The sequence below is a fragment of the Sarcophilus harrisii genome, chromosome 3 (assembly GCF_902635505.1).
Source record: "Sarcophilus harrisii chromosome 3, mSarHar1.11, whole genome shotgun sequence".
NCBI classification, from domain to species: Eukaryota; Metazoa; Chordata; class Mammalia; order Dasyuromorphia; family Dasyuridae; genus Sarcophilus; species Sarcophilus harrisii.
Genome location: NC_045428.1, coordinates 244,040,588 through 244,064,096, shown reverse-complemented (window position 1 = coordinate 244,064,096; position 23,509 = coordinate 244,040,588). Strand labels below are relative to the sequence as shown.

The window sequence follows — 23,509 nt, the reverse complement described above, 5'->3', positions numbered from 1 at the left end:
TGACCTTCAAATATAAATTAAATTTGGATAAAACAAGACTATTGTGCACCTATTAAAGATCTCAGTAGGGAATTAAATAATAGTTCAAAAAACAAAGATAAGGGATGAAATCCAAAGTGGTATACTCTGAAAATCTAAGCCTAATTGATAAATGAAAAAAGATGGATATTCAATAAAGGATAGGCATCTGGGGCATTCCTAAGAGGGAAAAAAGGACATAGGCAAAATATCTGACTTGAAAACATTCCAAACAGAAATATTAAAAAGGTAACAAAATTCAACTACTAAGGAATAAATCATGAATAATGAAATAAGTTATCCTACTTCTAAGGAGTATTTTTTAGAAAATCAAAGTCTATGGGGTTTTAAAAAGAGATTATTAAATTAGGTTTTTAAGTAGAGTAAACAAAAATATACAAGAAGATGAAATCAAAATTTAAAGAAACAGGAAATTAAGCAGCAGGCTTTGAAACACTATGGTCTAACACACACACAACCTCTTATAATTTATTTTGTGGGACAAAATAACAGAATTGGAGGAAGGGTGCATAAATTAAGAGAACAGAATTGAAGGACAGAGGGGAAATGTGAGCAGCCTAATCATGTCCAAGAGCAGACATGGGGAAGATAAATCTTTTAGTCTCTCAACAAAAACTATAGGAAAATGCTAGAAATAGTAGAAGGGGAGTGGGTCCTCTGGTAGTAATAAAAAAGTGAACTGGCAGAAACAGGGATTAGAACAAAATATTATGGAATATGTCACAATAAATTCAAAATAGATGTTAATTTGAATATTAAAGATCACACAATAAAAAAATCCAAAGAGAAGCAGATCATATATTTTTCATAGTAACCAAAACAAGGGATAGAGGCAAATACAAGAGAGAAATGATTCTAACTGAATGAAATTGAAAACCTTTTGCAGAAACAAAATTAATGAATCTAGAAAAAGAAAGCAATCAGCTGGGGGAAAAAAAGTTCATAGCAAATATCTTTGATACATGTTAAACATATAAGACATGCAAACAGAAATATATAATACCAAAAGCCATTCCTCAATAGGTATATAGTCAAATTATATGACTAAAGGTTCTGATAAAGGCCTCATTTCCAAAATATATAGAGAATTAACTCTAATTTATAAAAAATCAAGTCATTCTCCAGTTGAAAAATGGTCAAAGGATATGAACAGACAATTCTCAGCTGAAGAAATTGGAACTATTTCTAGTCATATGAAAAGATGCTCCAAGTCATTATTAATCAGAGAAATGCAAATTAAGACAACTCTAAGATACCACTACACACCTGTCAGATTGGCTAAGATGACAGGAAAAAATAATGATGATTGTTGGAGGGGATGTGGGAAAACTGGGACATTGATGCATTGTTGGTGGAGTTGTGAACGAATCCAACCATTTTGGAGAGTAGTTTGGAACTATGCTCAAAAAGTTATCAAACTGTGCATACCCTTTGATCCAGCAGTGTTACTACTGGGCTTATATCCCAAAGAGATTATAAAGAAGGGAAAGGGACCTGTATGTGCACAAATGTTTGTGGCAGCCCTTTTTGTAGTGGCTAGAAACTGGAAACTGAATGGATGTCCATCAGTTGGAGAATGGCTGAATAAATTGTGGTATATGAATATTATGGAATATTACTGTTCTGTAAGAAATGACCAACAGGATGATTTCAGAAAGGCCTGGAGAGACTTACACGAACTGATGCTGAGTGAAATGAGCAGGACCAGGAAATCATTATATACTTCAACAACAATACTATATGATGACCAGTTCTGATAGACCTGGCCATTCTCAGCAATGAGATCAACCAAATCATTTCCAATGGAGTAGTAATGAATTGAACCAGCTACGCCCAGAGAAAGATGACTAAAAATCATTACATTGAATTCTCAATCTCTATATTTATGCCCACCTGCATTTTTGATTTCCTTCACAAGCTAATTGTACAATATTTCAGAGTCTGATTCTTTTTGTACAGCAAAATAACGTTTTGGTCATGTATACTTATTGTGTATCTAATTTATATTTTAATGTATTTAACATCTACTGGTCATCCTGCCATCTAGGGGAGAGGGTGAGGGGTAAGAGGTGAAAAATTGGAACAAGAGGTTTGGCAATTGTTAATGCTTTAAAGTTACCCATGCATATAACCTGTAAATAAAGGGCTATTAAATTAAAAAAAAACAAAAAACAAATTATACTACTAGTTCTCAAAAGTATTAAAAATCACAATCATATAAAAAAGGAACAGCTAGGTGGTATAGTGAAGTCAACACCAGACCTATAATCAGGAAGACCTGAGTTTAAACTGATTTCAGATACTATCTGTGTGACCCTAGACAAGTCCCTTAACCCTGACAGAAATAAAAACAAAGACAATCATATGAAAACCATATGTTCCAAATCACCAATAATAAAATAAATGCAAATTAAACAATCCTGAAGGCAGAAGCCTTGGATACAGCAAATCGGCTTACACAAGAAAGGAATGGTCAAAATTGCTGGGATTGTAGAAAATGTATTGTTGCTGACACTGTGAATTGGTATAACCATTCTGGAAAGCAATTTGTAATTATGCTTTTTTAAAAAGTGAAAAACTTTCCTATCCTTTGCCCCAGAGATTCCACTAAAAGAAATAGGCCCTCAAGGAGAACTCGATTACAAAAAGAAAGCATTCATTTTCACCAAAATATTTATAGTGGCATTCTTTTTTAACTGGAAACAAAGTAGATGCTCATTGATCAGAAGAAAAGGCTGAGCACACTGTGTGTATAACAGAACATTATTGTATTGTAAAAATTGATTTATTGAATATCATTATATTCATAATGAATATAGAGAAACATATAAGAACATACATGTATAGAAGCAAAGTGAAGTAACTGGGGCCAGAAAAAATATATATACACAAAGTTACTATATAAATGTAAATGTAAAGAACAGTCATAAAACAACTAAAACTGAAGGTTGAAAAATTACAAAGACCAAGTTTGGCTTCTAAGAAGAGATAGAAGATATTCTGTACTGCCTCTTCTGCAGAAGTTAAGAATGAACAATGTATATAATGTCAGATCTTTTTTTTTTTTTTGGATGCATTTTTTGACGTATGATTGATAGGTTTTACTGAATTTCTTTCTCTTTCTCTTCCTTCTTTCTTATAAGACATAGCTCTCTGAGACTGGAGAGGGCCTAAAGGAAAAATGTACTGTAAAAATAAAATATATCAAGAAAAAAATCTATTATCTTTTTCAAAAAATTTCAAATAGGAGTTTGGTAGAAATCTTTATATTTCAGAATAATTTTTTTAGCATAAGTGTTTTATGCTTATATTAGTTCTTATGATTCTTTTGTTATGAGTTCATCTGTTTCTTTTTTTTTTTTTTGGTCACTTCTAGCTATGATTAAATTAAAATTGATATACAAACCACATCTTTGAAAAAGATCCTTCTTAGGCTCCATCCACCCAATTACTTGCTAATATCTTCCCCTCAAAATACTATCCATCTACTAAGTATGTATTTTATATACTATTTATTGTACATGTATATGTAAAGTATATGTACATGTAAAGTAAATATCTTGTTAATATATATGCAGAAATACATGATATATAAAAATATATGCATGTGTATATATATAAAAATATATATATATACACAGAACTATATGTACATACATACACACATGATGTATTATACAGCTATGTACATATGGTCTCTTCCCCATCAGATTGTGAGTTTGATGATAAGGAATATTTTTGCCTACTTATCTCTAGTGTTTAGCCCAGCACCATCTCTGTAAGTCCTTAATAAATGTTGGTTCCCATTTCTATTAATACAAAAAAATTCTCTAAATCACTAAAAGAAATTCAAATTTGTAAGTTACCACTACATACCTCTCAGATTGACTAAGATGAAAGGAAAAAATAATGATAAATGTTGAAGGGGATGTGAGAAAACTGGGACACTAATATGTTGTTGGCAGACTTATGAACTGATCCAACCAGTCTAAAGAGCAATTTGGAACTATGCCCAAAGAGCTATCAAAATGTGCATATCCTTTGATCCAGCAGTGTCTCTACTGGGCCTGTATCCTAAAGAAATCATAACAGAGGAAAAAGGATCCACATGTGCAAAAATGTTTGCAGCAGCCCTTTTTGTAGTGGCAAAGAACTGGAAACTGAGAACAGCAGAATAAATTATGTTATATGTGTGTTATGGAATATCCTTACTCTATAAAAAATTATCAGCAAGATGACTGCAGAAAGACCTGGAGAAACTTACATGAATTAAAGCTAAATGAAATGGGTAGAACCAAGAAAACATTGTACACAGGGGCAACTAGATTATGTGATGATCAATTCTAATGGATATGGCTCTTTTCAACAATGAAGTGATTAAAGACAATTCCAATAGACCTGTGATGGAGAGAGCCATTTACACCAAGAGAAGATCACCACATAGTATTTTCTTTTTTGTTGTTGTTGCTAGCTTGCTTTTTGTATTCTTTCTCATTTTTTTCCTTTTTGATCTGATTTTTCTTGAGCAGCATGATAAATGTGGAAATATGTACAGAAGACATACACATATTTAACATATAATGAATCACTTGTCTTGGGAAGGGGAAGGGAAAGGAGAGAGAAAACACAGAGTTTTGCAAGGGTGAATGTTGAAAACTTATCTTTATCTCTGTCCACCATAATGTGGCAATATGAAGAAAAATACAGATAGCTCTAGGGAAGGACAATGAAAATTCAAAGTTCAGGCAAATTGTAGCTGACAATGCTATGGAATTAATTAAAAAGATTTTTTTAAGTACTGACAAAGTTAATAGCTCCATAGCATTCTCTCTGGGCCTGGATTATTTGGTCTACAATACTGAGATTAGAGAATAAATTGTAGAAATATGAAATGTTATGGAATTTATCCTTAGCTCCTATGTAAAAATTATCAGCAGATTGACTGCAGAAAGTTCCTGAAGATCACTTACTGAATTAAAAGCTATAATAGAACCAAGAAACATTGTATAGCAGATTATTGTGGATGGATCTATATTATGGACTATAGATTCCATTTTCATCAATGAAGTATTAAATGAATATCTTAATAGACCTGTGATGAGAGAGCCATTTACACCAAGAAGATCACACATAGTTTCTAATTATATAGTTGTTGCTAGCTTAGCTTTTAAAGGTATTCTCATTTCTACCTTATTGATCTTAGATATTGCTTGAAAGGTCGCATGATAAATGTGGAAACTATGTACAGAGACATACACATATTTAACCATCCTAATTGTAACTCACTGAATGATCTGAAATGAGGAAGGGGATGAGGAAACTTCAGATTGGGTAGCTATAGGGTGAACTAGTTAAATGTATTTTAATCTCTGTCCCAGCATAATAAAGAGATAGGAAGGAAAGGAAGGATACAGATAGTATAGGGAAGGACAAGAAAGAATTCAAAGTTCAGGAATGTAGCTGAACGGAATGCATGGAAGTAATTAAAGAAGGATTTTAGGTATGACAGGAAGAATAGGCATAGCAATCTCTGGGAGAAAGGATATGACAATGACAGATTAGGAAGAAAGTGAAGAAAGGAAGAAATGATAGATTTATTTAGTCTTGTAATCCATTGTAAAGTTCCAAGTATCGCTTTTCTATAGAAAGGACATGTCAATTGGAAGAAAGGAATCGATATAGGATAGATTCCATTTTATCTGTCAGAAAAATGAAATATCTGATTCCTTGGACAGAAAGATTAAGATAAGTTCTAATTATATAGATGATTCAGAATAGTTTAAAAGGTTTCATTTGAATAACAACATGCTTAGAGATTGTGAGGAAGGTAAAAGAATTGGAACTTGTACAGGACATTTGCACTAGAATGACCATCCTTGGTAAACTCCTGAAATGATCCAAATGAAAGGAGGGATGGAGAATACTCGAACTTGGAGTGAGGAGGGTGACTAGTGCATTAGTGTTTTAATCGTATAAGAGAAGGAAGGAAGGAAAGGAAGGAAGAAGGAAGGAAAGGAAGGAAGAAAGAAAGAAAGAGAAGGAAGGAAGGAAGAAAGAAAGAAAGAAAGAAAGAAAGAGAAGAAAGAAAGAAAAGAAAGAAAGAAAGAAAGGAGGGAGGGAGGAAGGAGGAGAGAGGAGGAGAGGAGAAGGAAGGAAGGAAGGAAGGAAGGAAGAAGGAAGGAAGGAAGAAGGAAGGAAGGAAGGAAGGAAGGAAGAAAGAAAGAAAGAAAGAAAGAAAGAAAGAAAGAAAGAAAGAAAGAAAGAAAGAAAGAAAAGAAAGGAGGGAGGGAGAGAGGAAGGAAGGAAGGGAGAGAAGGAGGAAGGAAAGAAGGAGAAAAAGAGGAAGGGAGGGAGGGAGGGAGGGAGGAAGGAAGGAAGGAGAAGGAAGGAAGGAAGGAAGGAAGGAAGGAAGGAAGAAAGAAAGAAAAGAAAGAAAGAAAGAAGAAAGAAAGAAAGGAAGAAAGAAAGAAAGAAAAAGAAAAGAAAAGAGGGAGGAGGGAGGGAGGAGGGGAGGAAGGAAAGAAAGAAGAAAGAAAGAAAGAAAGAAAGAAAGAAAGAAAGAAAGAAAGAAAAAAGAAAGGAGGGAGGGAGGGAGAAGGAAGAAGAAAAGGAAGAAGGAAAGAAAGAAAAGAAAGGAGGGAGGGAGGGAGGGAGGGAGGAGGAGGGAAGGAAGGAAGGAAGGAAGGAAGGAAGGAAGGAAGGAAGGAAGGAAGGAAGGAAGGAAGGAAGGAAGGAAGAAAGAAAGAAAGAAAGAAAGAAAGAAAGAAAGAAAGAAAGAAAGAAAGAAAGAAAGAAAGAAAAAGAAAGGAGGGAGGGAGGGAGGGAGGAAGGAAGGAAGGAAGGAAGGAAGGAAGGAAGGAAGGAAGGAAGGAAAGAAAGAAAGAAAGAAAAAGAAAGGAGGGAGGGAGGGAGGAAAGGAAGGAGGAAAGAAGAAAAGAAGGAAAGAAAGAAGGAAGAAAAGAAAGAAAGGAGGAAAGAAGGAAGGAAAGAAGAAAAGAAAGAATGAAAGAAAACTATCTTTGCATGCATTTGAAAATAAAGTTATATTTTTTAAAAAATAAAAAAGTGCTAGTTCCCAGCTTTAAAATGCAAACATATATAAGATGCTTACATTGGCATGGTACAGAAAAAAGTACGGAGAATCAGGAAAACAAAATTCTGGTCCTAACTATCATTAACCTTCTAAATAGCCCTGGAAAAGAGTCAAGGTCTCAGTCTTCCTGGAACTGGTTTCTCACTGCAAAAATGGGAATTTCATTAAACTGCTACATACAATTCCTTTCATCTCAAAGTTTTTTGATTATAAAGAAAGAGAAAAAGCAGAATACTGAACTAGTAAGATTAAAATCTTATAAACTGAGCTTTTTTTAAATTTAAAAAAAAATTATCACAGACGCCCTAGATGAATTCTATTTATCTTTTTAGGGGAATTTGAGAAACAAAAATTCCATGTGGTTATTGTTTTTCAAGAATTTGTCTTTTATAAAGTTGTAATGCCGGAGAAACTGAGGCAAGACAGAGATTAGAGAGTTTTTAATATTTTATTAATTGGAGAGTATAATTGACTGGACAGGACTCTTGTCTCAAAGTATCCAGTGATGAATGTGAGAATCCCAAGTCTTTTTATACTATTTTCAAACAAAGAAAGAAAAGAGGAGGAAGTTTTCAGAACCATTTGGTTCTGTCAGGATGGGGGGAGGCTATAAATTCTTACTAGAAGCCAGAGTCAGGATGTCTGAATAAACAGAAGTAAAGATGTCAATGAGGTATCACAGATAGTCTTATCTTTTGGAATATTTTAGAGGGGGTAGTGTCATAAATTCTTGAGGGCAGAAGGAATTAGGACCCAGGAAGTCTGATCTCACCCTCATCTTGAGTCTCACACTGACTGACAATTTATAACCTTAGAGCAAATGGTCCTCAGTCTTAATGAACCAGAGTGGGTTTTACAACTAAGGGGATTAAGTCAGAACAGTTAAAGAAACTGAGGTAGAACAATTCAGGGAAAATCAGTCAAGACAATTAGGGAAACTAGTGCAGGGAAACTGAGGTAGGACGGTTCAAGGAGACTGTGGCATAACAAAGTGAAATGCAGTTTTACAATGGAATAAAAAATACTTTAATGAAAAGGATAAAAACACACACAACAAAACATGACCAGATACCAGGTAATCTTATATAATAGAAAACTCTGTCCCCTGTAGCTACAGTAATCCCAGTGTATATTAGCAATAGACTTCTTCCCTGAAGTGCTCATCTTTTTATCCCGACACTGAATTATATTCTTGACACAAATTACAAAGCAATACCATTGAAGGGGAAAAAAAATCTGTTGTAAAGATTCACATTAAAAGAATATCACCATCACCACCCCCAATAAATAAAATAAAAAACAAAAAACCCAAGAAAATGTCTTAACAGCACTGACTCAGATCTGCTTAATCAAAGCAAATGAAGAGCTACTCCAGTTCAGACAAAAACAAGATAACTAACTAATCATTTAAAAATGGCTTTTAATGGCCTGAAGTCAGGAGGACCTGAATTCAAGTCTAGTCTCAGACATTTAACTCTTCCTAGCTGTGTGACCTTGAGCAAGTCACTTAGCCCCAACTGCTTCAGCAAAAAACAAAAACAAAAAAAATGGCCCTTAGTCACAGTTTTCTTCATTAACAACAGTAGAGAAGTATTTATGAAAGGATGAAGAGTCACTGTCCCAATATTTGTCATTTATGGGAGAATAGACACAGCCAAATTTTATAGAAAAATAAAGCCTAAAGTAAAAGCATATACCTAATTTTGTTGTTCAAATCTTGTCAGGGCATATTCTAAAAATCAGTTTTACTTCTCAAGTTAAGACAAAAACCAACTTCTAATGATAAGGTGAGACTATTTAATATTTTAAAAGCTCTAACAAATTATGTATTTTAAGTTACTTTAAGTTTTTACATAAATTATTCAAATTTAAGAAGAGATCCTTTAAATGTTTCAGAAAAAAGCATTTTTCAAATGAACATCTCTCAACTATTTTGCCTACACATTTCCCACATTAACTAAAACAGTTTAAGCAAGAAGTACAAAACATAGTTTAAGCAAGAAGTACAAAGCTTAAAATATCTAACTTAAATGTAAAATGATGGCCTAGAAATTAAACTGTTAAAGATTTTTAAAATGTATTTAACATAATGTTAAATCTCTTACATATTTTTACTAAGTAGAGTGGTATATAGAAAAGGGATGAACTTTAGGGTCAGTTGAAAAGAATCAAATTTTGGCTTTGTAGTTTACTGTGTGACCCTGGATGAGTCAATTCACTTCTCTATGCCTCAGTTTCTTCATCTAAATAAATAAGAGAATTAAATAGTTAGTCCCTTTAGCCCTAAATCCAAGATGCTCTGAGTACTAGATCTTGGAAGGCCAGTAATACCCTTTAAAGTTCATCAGCATGATCTCTCACAAACAAGAATATCTGGAGATCTAACATATGGAGAAATCCTTCACATAATCTCTGGATAGATTAAAAATCAACTACTAGGGGCATCTAGATGGCACAGAAAGAGCACCAGCCCTGAAGTCAGGCGGACCCGAGTTCAAATCTAGCTTCAGACACACCACTTCCTAGCTGTGTGACCCTGGGCAAGTCACTTAACCCCAACTGCCTTTAGCAAAAACAAAAACAAAAGCAAAAAACCCTACTGACCAAACTTTAAAAGTAGGTAGCCAGTATAAAAAATGAGATATATGCCAATGCATATTTCCATGACAAGCACTGTAAATGGACTGTGATTTCTAATCCAGAATTTAATAAAAGAGAGTGGATTACTATTTACAATCCTAATCATTTCCCCCATAGAAAATATATCATTTTGTCCTTGGGATTCTGGAGATAAGGAATCTTGACAAACCAAAATTTACAAAGGGGAAAGGAAAGCTATAATGGTGGGAGGATACAAATAGATTATGGCATATTTTCAATTTATATATGTAAAAAATAAGCTAGCATATATATAATCCTTTAAGATTCACAGAGCATTTGCAAAGCATTTTATCTCATCATTTGTTCCTTGCAACAGTTACCTTGGGAAGTGGATGCTATTATCATCCTCATTTTAAGCATGAGGAAATTGGCTAAGAAAGGTTAAGTGACTTGCCTAGAGTGACATAGCAAGTTTCTAAGGTAGAATCTCAACTCAGGCTCTTCCTTCCTGATCCTTAAGTTCAGTTTTCTCCATTAATTATATAAAACAAATTCAAGCTAATTATAAAGGAGAATCAGTAAAGGCACAGTAACAAGGTTCCAGTAATTTTTCATTTAAATTGCTTTAGGAACATTATCAGTTCTCAAATATCTGGTTGCAGAGTAATAGTTTAGTGCCTCAAAGTTTCTTCTCTTCACTAAGCTGGGCTAGAGATAGATCTAAGGTCTACTTAGTTAAGAATTGGACTGATACTATATATTATACTATTCTATAGTATACTATTGTATCTATATTGTATTTGCCAATAAAAAAAAAATGTGGTCTAGAAACTGACTACTTTTGAGAATGCAGGAAGTGTTACTTTTTCTTTTTAAAAATGTATTTATTTTAATATATTGCTTTATGAATCATGTTGGGAGAGAAAAATCAGAAAAGGCAAAACCATGGGAGAGGAAAAAAACAGAAAAGAGAAGCGAATATAGAATGTGTCAATTTATATTCAATATCCAGTTCTTTTTCTGGATGCAGATAGCATTTTCTATCCAAAGTCTATTGGGATTGTCTTGGATCACTGTACCACTGAGAGGAACCAAGTCTTTCATAGTTGATCATCATACATTCTTGCTGATGTGTACACTGTATTACTGGTTCTGCTTGTTTCCTCAGTATCAGTTCATGTAAATCTCTCCAGGTCTTTTTAAAATCAGTGTGTTCATTTTTTATAGAATAATACTCCAATTACTTCCATATACCACAACTTGCTCAGTCCTTCCCCAATTGATGGTCATATATTTATTTTCCAATTCTTTACCACAACAAAAAGAGCTGCTACTGACATTTTTGTACATGTGAGTCCTTTTCCTTCTGTTATGATTTCCTTAGGATACCCTATAGTGATACTGTTGGGTTAAAGGGTCTGTGAAGCTTTATAGCCCTTTGGGCATAGTTCCAAATTACTCTCCAGAATAGTTGGTTCTGTTCACAACTCCACCAACAATGTATTAGTGTCCCAGTTTTCCCATATCCTCTGCAACATTTACCTGTCATTATAGCTTTTTTAGTCTTTTCCTGTCATTTTAGCCAATCTGAGAGGTGTGAGGTGGTACCTCAGAGTTGTTTTAATTTGCATTTCTTCAATACTCCAAGAATATTTTTTTCATATGATCATAGACAGCTTTAATTTCGTCCTGTGATGAAATTGTTCATATCCTTTGACCATTTATCAATTGAGGAATGACTTGTGTTGTTATAAATTTGACAGTTCTTTATATATTTTATAAATGTGACTTTTATCAGAAATACTGGCTATACATTTTTCCCCCAGTTTTGTACTTCCCTCTTAATCTTGGTTTTGTTTGTGCAAAAACTTAATAATCAAAGTTGTCCATTTTGCCTCTCATAATGTTTTCTAATTCTTCTTTAATCACAAATTCCTCCCTTCTCCAAAGATCTGATAAGTAAATTCTCCCTTGCTCTCCTAATTTGCTTATAATATCACCTTTTATGTCCAATTTGACCTTATTTGGGTGGGGTATAAAATGTAGGTATATGCCAAGTTGCTGACATATTATTTTCCAGTTTTCATAGCAATTTTTGTCAAATATTGAGTTCTTCTCCCAAGGCTAGAGTTTGGGAGTTTATCAAACACTAGATTACTTATGTTATGTGCATTTAAGCTATTCCATTAATCTACCACTGTATTTCTTAACCAGTATCAAATGGTTTTGATGATTGCTGCTTTATAATATAGTTTTAGGTCTAGTATTTTTCATTAATTCCCTTTTCTTGATCTTTTGTTCTTCCAGATGAATTTTGTTATTTTTTCTAGTTCTATAATTTTTTGGCAGTTTTGATTGGTATGACACTGAACAAGTAGACCAATTTAAACAGAATTGTCTTTTTTTTTTTTTAACATGTTAAGCTTGGCCTACCCATGAGCTACTGATATTTTCCTAATTCTTTAAATTTGAATTTGTGTGAGAAATGTTTTGTAATTTTGTTCATGTAGTTCCTGCGTTTTTCTTGACATCCAAATATTTTGTTTGCAATTATTTTAAATGGAATTTCTCATTTTATCTATTGCTGTTGGGCTTTGTCAGTAACATAGAAATGCTGATGTTTTGTATGGGTTTGTTTTATATCCTGCAACTTCACTGAAGCTGTTAATTGTTTCGAACAGGTTTGGGGATGATTTTCTAGAGTTCTCTAAGTATATCATCATATCATCTGCAGAGTGATAGTTTTATTTCCTTATTACCTGTTCTAATTCCTTCAATTTCTTTTTCTTTTCTTATTGCTAAAGCTAAAATTTCTAGTACAATTTTGAATAGTGGTGATAATAGGTATTCTTTTTTTACCCCTATTCTTACTGCAAATGCATCCAGCTTCTCTCCATTACAGATGTTTGTTGTTGGTTTTAGATAGATACTGCTTATCATTTTAAGGAAAGCTTCCTTTATCTCTCTGCTCTCTAGTCTAAACTTTTTCTGCTTCTGAGATTTTCTTCCACTGAGATTATCATATGATTTCTGTTAGTTTAGGAATGTTACTTTCAAAGGAAACTAAGCTTTTGATTTGGGGAAAAGAATATTAATTTCCATTATTACCTAAGAAGATATAATACACATGTATATGTACATTTACATGTATAAATATATGTATATGTACACACATAAGGACAAATGCAAAATTACCTTGAATTTTTAAAATATGCCATTGTTTTCTGGAACAATTATAAAGGTGTTATTTTAACAGGATTACATAATCATAGTTAGAATTGAAAGGGGCCTTGGAGGCAATCTCCTCCAAATACTGCATTTTAAGGATAAGGAAGTGAGAACCCAGAGATTGACTTGTCCAAGATCACAATGGTTTGTGAGACATTTCCAAAACATTATTATAGGAAAGTGAAAAAATAAAATTACTCTGTGCTTACTTTCCCTGACATCTCACTTAGTTCATAACCCTGCCAAATACTGTATGGATAACCTCATACTTAAGGTAAACCTAAGGTGTATTCAAAGCAGATAATAAATAATAGTCATTACTATCAATAGCTGGCTTTTTATTAGCACCTACAAAGAGCATGGCTAAGTATTGGGAGTATGAAGAAAGCCAAAAAACTGTCCCAGTCCTAAAGGAACTCACAATTTAAAGAAGGGAGGAGGAGATATGCAAACTATGTACAAACAAGACATGCAGAAAATCACAAAAGTCTTTGTGTAGTTTGAAGCTTTAATGGTTTTAAAATGTACAAAGATTTTTGGGATGTTCTGTGTACAGGATAAATAGCAAATACAAATCTTCCTTTAAAAAAACTTATCAGCTTCTAACAAGATGACAAATTCTATTGTCAAATACTAGTTTTTGTATAGATATCTGATATTTAGGTGTCGATACACATTTGTTGAAACATTTTTAATAAACCAGTCTATCTACTTACTTGGTTTAAACCAACCATTTAAAAGTCAAGTGTTACCTGTCAGATTGGCTAGAATGACAGGGAAAGATAACATGGAATGTTGGAGGGGATGTGGGAAAACTGGGACACTGATACATTGTTGGACCAACAATGTATCAGTGTCCCAGTTTTCCCACACCCAGCCATTCTGGAGAGTGATTTGGAACTATGCTCAAAAAGCTATCAAACTGTGCATATCCTTTGGACCCAGCAGTGTTACTACTGGGCTTATATCCCAAAGAGATCATAAAGAAGGGAAAGGGACCTGTATGTGCACGAATGTTTGTGGCAGCCCTGTTTGTAGCGGCTAGAAACTGGAAACTGAGGGGATGCTCATCAGTTGGAGAATGGCTGAATAAAATGTGGTATCTGAATATTATGGAATATTAATGTTCTGTAAGAAATGACCAACAGGATGATTTCAGAAAGGCCTGGAGAGATTTACACGAACTGTTGCTGAGTGAAATGAACAGGACCAAGAGATCATTATATACTTCAACAACAATACCATATGATGATCAATTCTGATGGACCTGGCCATCTTCAACAATGAGATGAATCAAATCAATTCCAATAAAGCAGTAATTGAACTGAACCAGCTACAATCTGGGAGATGACTATGAACCACTACATAGAATTCCCAATCCCTCTATTTTTGTCCGCCTGCATTTTTGATTTCCTTCACAGGCTAATTGTACACTATTTCAAAGTCCGACTCTTTTTGTACAGCAAAATAAGTGACTGGATATGTATACATATATTGTATTTAACTTATACTCTAACATATTTAACATGTATTGGTCAACCTGCCATCTGGGGGAAGGAGGGAAAAAGTCGGAACAAAAAGATTTGCAACTGTCAATGATGAAAAATTCCTACGCATATATCTTGTAAATAAAAAGCTATAATTTAAAAAAATTAAATAAACAGATCCAAGGAGAAAATAAAATAAAAGTCAAGTGTTTCTGCTTTAAATAGCTGCCAGCTAGGAGACTCAAAGCCAGTTAAAAAAAAATGTAAAGTGGCACTTTACTTCTAAATACCAGTTTTCAAAGTGACCCGATCAGTTCAAAGTCAGAGTTTCCTTCTCCCCACCCCCGTAGTTGTGTAAACCTCTCCAGAAGCAATCAACTATTGCACATTAATTTACAATAGTATCCTTCACAACTAAGAATAGCTCTGAATTAAATTGTTAGTTAAACACATTTAGACCCTTACTATATAAGAAGAAAGGGTGGTACTCGCAAAACATTTTGCTTCTCATTTTCACCAGCTGCTCCCTTATGAACACTCTCAAAAGGCAATGCAGGTCCTCGTGAACACTAACACGCTAGCAATTTTCCTACGTGAGTAAAATGAATGAGTGTAGCACAACCAATCTCAGAAGCAACATGAGGAATAAAAGCGGGTTTTCAAGTAAAAGACGAGAAATGGAAAATTACTTTTGAATGGCTTCACTCTGGAAACCTTTTCAGAATAAAACGCCTGCTGCAGAGCCCTTTTGCCAGGGCGTTATAGAAGGTCACGCTTTGCTTTCTCTTTTGCCATCCCTCTCAAGGTCCTTAGAGAACACTTGAAATGAACACCTTTCCAGCCTGTTCCAGAAAGCAAATTCCTGGTCACGGTCACAAGGGTGCAGGATAAGGCGGCTGCCCGATGTCGCCAAATGCACCAGTTTCGGGTGGGCAAAGCTTTGCAAGGCAAATGTCATAGGCGGGTTCTCCGGGTTCCAGGTTTCGACAGAGCCCAGGAGCGCTTCCCAAAACCATGCCACCGAAGAGACTCGGCCAACCAAAGCCCTTGCAGGCCCAGGTTCGCGGCCGACGCCCCGGGAAGCGGAGGCAACCGCGGCCGCAGGCGGGGGCGGGAGCGGTCAGACAATAACGGGCAGCCGACCCGCATCGCTGCCCCCGTAGCTACAACGCGGTGGGTTCTCGTCATAGAACAGGCCGCTCGGATACCGGAAGGCCCGGCTAGACAAGCCTGTCAGAAGGGGAGAAAAAGAGGGAGCCAAGAAAACCCAAGCCAGGACTGAGGACCCTCCCCCCACCCCACCCCCCCACCGCCTCGCAAGAGGAGAAAGGGGAAGGGAAAGTGGAAGCGCTTCCGCCCCCTCACCTCCCACCCCGCGTAAGCCGGAAGCGGGGGGGGAGGGGCGCTCCGGGGAAAACGGCCGCGGGCGGGGCGCGCGCTCCCAGGGTGGCGGCGGGTGGGGCAGCGGCGCGAGTGCCCCCCCTCCCTATAAGTGCCAAGGTTCCTCACCTCCTCCCCAACCTCGCAGCCCCCAGAAGGTTTTGCAATTCCACAAACCGACCCGAAGTCTTCGCGAAGGCGCACCGTTCCTGCGGGACAACTTGGCGTTCCTCCTCCTTCTCCTCCTCTCCCTCCCACCGCCCCTTCCGGTCAGCCTCAGTCGCTCTGCCGCCCGAGTAGGCCCCGGCAGCTTTTTCACCTTCTCCTCTTCCTCTTTCCCAACTCCCCGACTGCCCGAGGCTAGGTGGGAAAGGGGATGGGTCGGGAAAGGAGAAGGAAAACTGAGCACCGAGGCGTTGTGCGACCAATCCCGACGCGGAAAGCTGCTGCGGGGGGCGGGGCGGAGCCGAGCTCCCGCATGTGCCGCAGGGGGCCGAGATGCTAATGTGGGGGAGAAGAGGGCTGGGGAAAAAAGCTGCAAATCTGCTAGGGCCCGGGGGGAAGCAGCACTTCGGGGGAGAGGCGGCTGGAGCTGCGCGTGAGGCGGGAAAGGGAAGGAGGAGGAGGAGGAGGAAGCGAGCTCTGCGGCGAGAGGGGGCCGCTCCCTTGGAGAGGCTACCGGGGCTGTGGGCAGGGGAGAGGGAGGAGGGCTCGGGGGCTCCGCGGGGAGTAGGGATGCACGCGAGGAAGGGGAAGAGGGGGCTGGGGCCCCGCTGCACCGGGTCCAAGACACCCAGAATCAAAAAACGAGCCACACATTAAAGCGGCCTGATATAGCTGGAGGCTGGCCTGAGAGGCACTGACCACGGGGCCACCCTGAGCTTGTCCCCAACTTTAGGGACTCCTGGGTGTTGAGGGGAGTGGGATTTTAAAGATCAGAGATCCTAACTTAAGAGTCTGGTCAGTGTATTCTAACTCTATTCACCGGGTTTGTCTTCTTGGGAAAGTCGTTTAAAGTTTCAGTTATTTTGTCCAAAAGAGGAAGTATGAAGGTTTATAATTTGTAATGTAAAGCAGAATGAAATGAAATTAGCATCTATTAAGTACCTGCATTTATTAATTGCCTGCTAAGTGCCAAGCACCGTGTTAAGCACAAGAAACACTAAGGCCAAAGTCCCTGCTTTCATTAAACTAATAACAATGGAGAAGGTGGAGCAGTGAGTGAGGAGAGACTACTTGCAAACAACTGTACAAACAAGATAAATTGAAGGTAGTCTGAGAAGGAAAGGGTTTTTTTTTTTTTTGGCTGAAGTTGGGGTTTAGTGCCTTGCCCAGGATCACAATCAGGAAGTGTCTGAGGTCAGCTTTGAACTCGGGTCCTCCTGATTATAGGACTTCTGGGGTGCTCTATACCCACTAGCTGTTCCAAAGAAAGGATTTTTTGCAGAAAGTTGGAAGAACCCTGGAGGTAGAGATGTGTAAAGGTGGAAATATGGAACAGTTCCACACACACAAAAAATTTATTAGCCCTAAAGTTCCTCCTGTCACAGTAACATATCTACTGTTGCACTTAACTGGAAGGTTGATACTTAAAAACACATTGTTATTTGGATCTGCTGAATTGACATTTCCTATTAACAAGTAAAGCAGTGGATGCAGGGCCTGAAGTCATAAAAACCCAACTATGAAATTTAGGCTAAGAAACTGGCTGGTTCACTATGGGTGTAACCACTTAATCTCTTGTTTGAGCCTGGTTCCTCTTCTGTAAAGTGGTTATGAGGATCAGTGAGATAGTAATTATAAAATGCTTAGCACAGTGGCTGGTAACATAGTTAAGTCTGTAAATATTAGCTGTTATCTTGGCTGAAGTCTCCCTCAAAATCTACCAAATCTGGAAAGCCAGTTAAGATTTAAATTCTTAATTCTACAAGTGGTCATATCTCTGACAAGCATATTAGTACCACAGAGAACTTTATCCAAATTATAGCCAGCATTAATGGAGGAACCCAGAAGCTCTAGATCTCTGGAAATTATAAGGTTGCCCTAGGGCTGAAAATGCCTATTCCAGGATCACCATGTGATCGATCTCACATTCTCAGAAAGAAAAAGCAGAAGCAGCTTGAAGAGCTCTGGACAAACCATCTCAAACTTAGATAGGCCAGCACGTGTGCTAGCTACCATGTGTTTGCAGTTCCCCAATTTTTACCAGAGTGATACTTTCTCACTAGAAGTCCAAAAAGGAACCACAGTGTCTTAATATGCTTAGCAAACTCAGACTAATAGGTTTAGAGGATAGATTTATTCCATTAAGTTCTTTTTTTTCTTTTTTAAAAATTATTTTAAATACATATTGCTTTATTAAATATATTGGGAGAGAAAAATCAGAGCAAAAGGGAAAAACCATAGGAGAGATGGAAAAAAAAAAAACAGAAAAAAGAAGTGAACATAGCATGTGTTGATTTAAATTCAATCTCCTTAGCTCTTTTTCAGGATGCAGATGGCATTTTCTGTCCAAAGTCTATTGGGATTGCTTTGACTATTCCATTAAGTTCTAATCACTTGCCTCTTCATATTTTAGTGATCAGTCCTTTCTGGAGCAGCCATGTATGTCTGCTGCTGACTAGGGAACCTAGGGAGCACCCAGGGAGGTCATAACATTTTCCATCATTCAAAAGCAATACTTACTTCATCACTGAAGGAACAATGTGACCCACCAGAAAATATTTGGACAAGTTTATCACTGGAAGGAGGTGCTTCAAAGATTATACTGTAGTCTAAACTGATTGGGGAAGGAGTCTATACTTATTTACATATGCCAAGAGTTATATGCAGGGCAGGGGAATTCAAATGAAGCTCCACCAAGGGATAGCTTTTAACAAAATTTCTTTGGAACTCAAAAGGGAAAGAGAAGATGGCGTTTTAGAGAAAGAGCCATCATGACAGCAATAGGAAATTGTCATTATAAGACCAGTGAAGTGAGGCTATTTTCTAAGTTGCCTAATAAGAGGTAAAGGAGGAAGGGCAGGAATGTTGGGAATTTAACTCTAAAATGCCATTCAGTAAGTACCTGGAAAGCAGGAGGGATAATGCTTAGTCTCTAGTTCAAGCATACATCCTGAGGTGGGGAAATGGGAAATATTGGACCATACTTGTTATACTGGTTTTCACAGGTTCATAATCTATCTCGAGCTCCAGTACCTCTTCAACTACATCAAAAGCTCTCCACTCAGGGACATATATAAGGGGGCTGGTGAAGGAATTAGTAAACTAATGCTGGATGAATTGTAACACACTGAAGATTTCAATCAGAATTACAACCTTGCTCATTATGCAGAAGGCTAGGGTTTGGAAGGCACACTGGATCCAGCTTTCTCAGAAGCCAAATTCCAACCATGAGAATAAATCCTACATGACAGGATCTGGACACACACTAGAGAACCTGGTATCCTGATTCTTAATTTTTCCCTATGGTCTAATTTGTCAACTAGTATTAACCACTCCCAAATCACAGGAGGAATTAGGCATAAACCACTCCCTGGCTGTTTTAGCTAGGCCAATGCAAGGTAGTTATAGTTTATCATGCCATCTAGGGAATTCAGATTTTAAATTTGTACTTCCAGTGCTTTAGCCATCTACTTGAATTCCAGTTAAAGTTTTTGATTTTTTTTTTTTTTTTTTTTTTTTTTTTTTAGTTTCACTCACCCCACTTGACAGAAGGAAAAAAATCCTTACAAACTAAGCAAACCCTGTATGTCTGATCCACACCAGGAAACTATAGTGCCTGGACTGAGGCAGCTCCCCTGCCCCTCCATCAAAGGGGAGACTTCTCAATGATCAATGAATAATGACAGTGCCACCTTCCACATCCCCATACGTTTTTTGTTTTTTACAATGGACTAGAGTGGGGAAAGTTATCACAGAAATAAAAGGTCCTATGTGGATGTTTGACAGGTTATCTAGCCCACCTTAAAATGAAATCTGGAAATACATGCCAAAATTGCCAAGCTGCTCCTTTTCACATACAACCAGTTAAACTGGATTTCACAATACAAACTCAGTACTTTGGCATCAGCACTTTTTGGCTCCAGCATTATGTAGCCAAAAGAAACTATAGAATACTAAGCTGATTGCTTCAATCTCTAAGATTCTCTTAGTATTCATATATATAACCCGAGGAGAGTTGCCCCATTTTTGTTGCTACTATGATTCTTGCAAAGGCCCCAGAATGATTCAAAGGAAACTCAGGGATAGAAGATTCTAGAGCCCTTCTAAGGAAAATGGAGTTATCCTAAGCTCATAGACAACATCATAAAAGGAAAAATGTTTTTACATTACTGTTTTTCTCTCTTGGAACTCCAGAGTCAAGAGAGAGCTGCTACAGGGACAACAAAACCACAGGGGAAGAACTGCCTGTATTATATACAATACAGAGTTTGCTGATGACTTCAAGATGCTATTAATCTTTCAGCTATCAAATTGCTGAGCCAGTGAAAATCAGTCTTGACTCTCTCTACATTCCTCCTTATGGGAGTTGTAAAAGCACATCCCATCCCTGCACTCTCTACCAGCCTCAGAAGTTTGTGAGAACATCCCCATATAGATCTGGAAGGGGAAAGGGCATGAAAGAAACAGTAGTGAAGATTTAAGGGAGTTTGTATGTTTCTTTTCATTTTAATTTATATATTAAATCTGTAGTGATACCACCCAAACGCCATTCATTGCGTCAGAATCAATGCAAGACTAGTGGGAACCAAAGTCAGGTAACTTAAGCACATTTTTTCCCATATTTATAGTTTATTTCCTAAATTAGGATGCAAAAAGCAATAGGTCTAGACAAAAAAGTCACCATTTCTGAGCAGAAAGGGCAACAGCAACAGACTGCCACCACTCAAAAGGAGAAAACAGGCTTTGATCGTCCTCTAGTGGCTGGAGAACTTATGGCACCCTGCTGAAAGCACTTCCATCCATACTCATCTACAAAATGGGGACAGATCGGTTAGAGAACTTCTGGACAACTTCCACAGACATTGTACCCTTAAAGGGATTTGAAGCTATATGACATCATAAATGAGACAAAACTATACATCTATTAGTTATCCTATGTGATATTACATGCAGATTCATAAATAATGCTGGAGGACATCCTGAAAGGCATCTCCTTAAGTGTGGGATTTGGAACAAGAAAACCTTGCTTTATATCCTGGCTCTGCTACTGAGCTATCTGATAAAATCTCTCATCCATAGAGTCTTTCCTCAGCTATTTAATAACTAAGTTGGGTTAAATTACTGCTCATGTCCTTCCCAATACTACATCCATGATCTGTTCAATTTATACATGGGAACTCTGGCCCAAAACTACTAAGGGTGACTCAAAGTATCTGGTTCCTCATATGTGAGTGCTCTCGTCTTAGAAATTACTTACTTTCTACATTTTTTGTACTTAGTTCACTGTGTACATGCTGTTTCCTCACAAATGAATTTAAGTGCTTCTAAGGGCAAAGACTGTGTCTTTTTTGTCTTTGTAAACCTGATAATTATCATAGTACCAGGCAGGAGCTTGATAAATACTTGTCAAATGAATGAATCATAGGATTTAGAGCTGTAAAAAAGATCAGAAATATTTTAGTTCAATTTTACAGATGAGAAAACTGAGTCCCAGGGAGAAATGACGTCACCCATATAGAGGATATCAGAAGATATAGAAGACTCTGTCTCCAAATCTTTGGGAAAAAACCTGATGTTGGGAAAGATCAAAAGGAAAAGGAAAAGGAGATGGCAAAGGATGGGAATTCAAAAGATAGTGGAGGACTGTATAGTACATGGGGTCATGAAAAGTCAGACATGACTGAACAACAGCAACAAACATGATTCCAAAACCTTTCTGCTTCATCAACATTCAAAGTTATATCACTAAGTGCTTTGAAAAGTATTTATTTTCCTTATAATTCTTTACTTTAGGATTTTTAATTTTTTTTTAATCTCTTCATTTCTCCAGGAAATTCATTTAATCCCTGTGGAAAATTCTTCCCCCCCCCCCCCCTTTCTTGGAAAGGGATAGAATCTATATGCTTGTTAGTATGGGAAGAGGGTGGAAATCATCTCCCCATAAAAAAGTAATCTTACAGATTAAAGAGATACAGTGTAGTATAAATAGAGATAGACCATTGATAGGTATTTTATTTAACAGAAGCCCATTGATTCTATCCGGAAGAAGGCCTCCACTAACAGATTTCCTGCCTCACTAAGATATTTTTGTGTTATTAACTTCAGAGAGTGTCGCCACTAAAACAAAGTCTCTGGCAACTCTGGAGACCTCAAGGTTAACACATTCTCCCCAAAATCACCTGACATCCTTTCCTTATTGCTTAACCTACCAAATAAGGAAAGTGGTTGAATAGACTCACTTCAAAGGCTCTTTTTAATGCTCAAAATATTACCTTAAAACTAAAACTATATATATATATATATATATTTTTTATTGGTTTGTTTGTTTAGCAGTTGCTGTCCACCTGGCAACTGCTCTTCAGCTATTGCTGAATAAGTTTTTTAATCTTCTAGCCTAGTTTTGAGGTATACTAAAAGGATGAAGATGGGAGTAATTATTCTCCAGGAGGGTCTTGGAATTTTTAGAATGAGGAATTCCTACGATACAAGCAGATATGCTTGTAGTTATTAGTTACTTTCAACCTTTGGTAGATCTTTGTGGTTGTCGGGTCATGTCCGACTCTTTGTGACTCTATGGATCTTAACCACTAAGCCCTTTTATCCTTCACTATTTCTTAAAGTCTGTCAAAGTCCATGTTCACTGTTTCCATAATCCTCTGCCATCCCCTTTTCGTTTTGCCTTTGCTCTGTCCCTAAACCAGGGACTTTTACAATCCTCTCATTATGTAGTCAAAATACTTCAACTTCAGTTTCAGAATCCGACCTTCTAGTGAATAATCTGAACTAACTTCTTTAAACATTGACTGCTTTGATCTCCTTGCTGTCAGAAAAACTCTCAAAAGACTTCTTCAGCACCACAATTTGAAAGCATAAATTCTGTGACACTCAGCTTTCCTGATGGTCCAACTTTCACAGTCATACATTGGTACTGAAAAACCATAGCTCTGAAAAAATTGGATCTTTGTCAGCAAGGTGATAGATAACTTTGCTTTTTAGTGTGCTGTTCAGATTTACCATAGCTTTCCTTTCTAGGAGCAGGCATCTTTAAATTTCAGGCCTACATTCACAGTCTGCAGTGATCGTTGAACATAAGAATATAAAATCTGATGCTGCTTCCATTTCTTCTCCCTTTCGTTGCCAGGAAATGATGGGATCAATTGTCAAGATCTTAGTACATTGTGTTTTTGTTGTTGTTGTTGTTGTTGTTTTAATGTTAAGCTTCAATTCAGCTTTAATTCTCTCCTCTTTCATCCTTAAAAAGAGGCCTCAATTCCTCTCTGTTATCAAAATGATATCATTTGCATCTCTGAGATTGCTGATATTTCTCCCAGCAACCCTAATTTCCAGTTTTTGATTCCTCTAGGCTGGCATTTCATATAATATACTTTGCTTATGAATTAAATAAATTTGGTGACAGTTTGCAAGTTTGTTGAACTCCTTTCCCAATATTAAGCCAATAAATTGTTCCACATTCAGTTCTAACTATTGCTTCTTGGCCTGCGTGCAGGTTCCTCAG

At 36.9% G+C, this 23,509-nt stretch overlaps 1 protein-coding gene across 3 annotated transcripts in view; it reads right to left on the bottom strand.

Annotated features, from left to right (window-relative positions):
* Positions 1-16,142, bottom strand: part of TMEM50B (transmembrane protein 50B) — a 34,685-nt gene extending 18,543 nt beyond the window's left edge. Inside the window, exon 1 of one of the 3 annotated variants that reach the window (XM_012546810.3) lies at positions 16,010-16,142. The gene's annotated coding sequence lies outside the window, so the exon portion shown is untranslated. Of the gene's footprint in view, positions 1-15,137; positions 15,323-15,957 lie in introns of those variants that run through there. The other 2 variants (XM_003766407.4, XM_012546811.3) reach the window with 2 other exon arrangements.
* Positions 16,143-23,509: the final 7,367 nt, after the last annotated feature.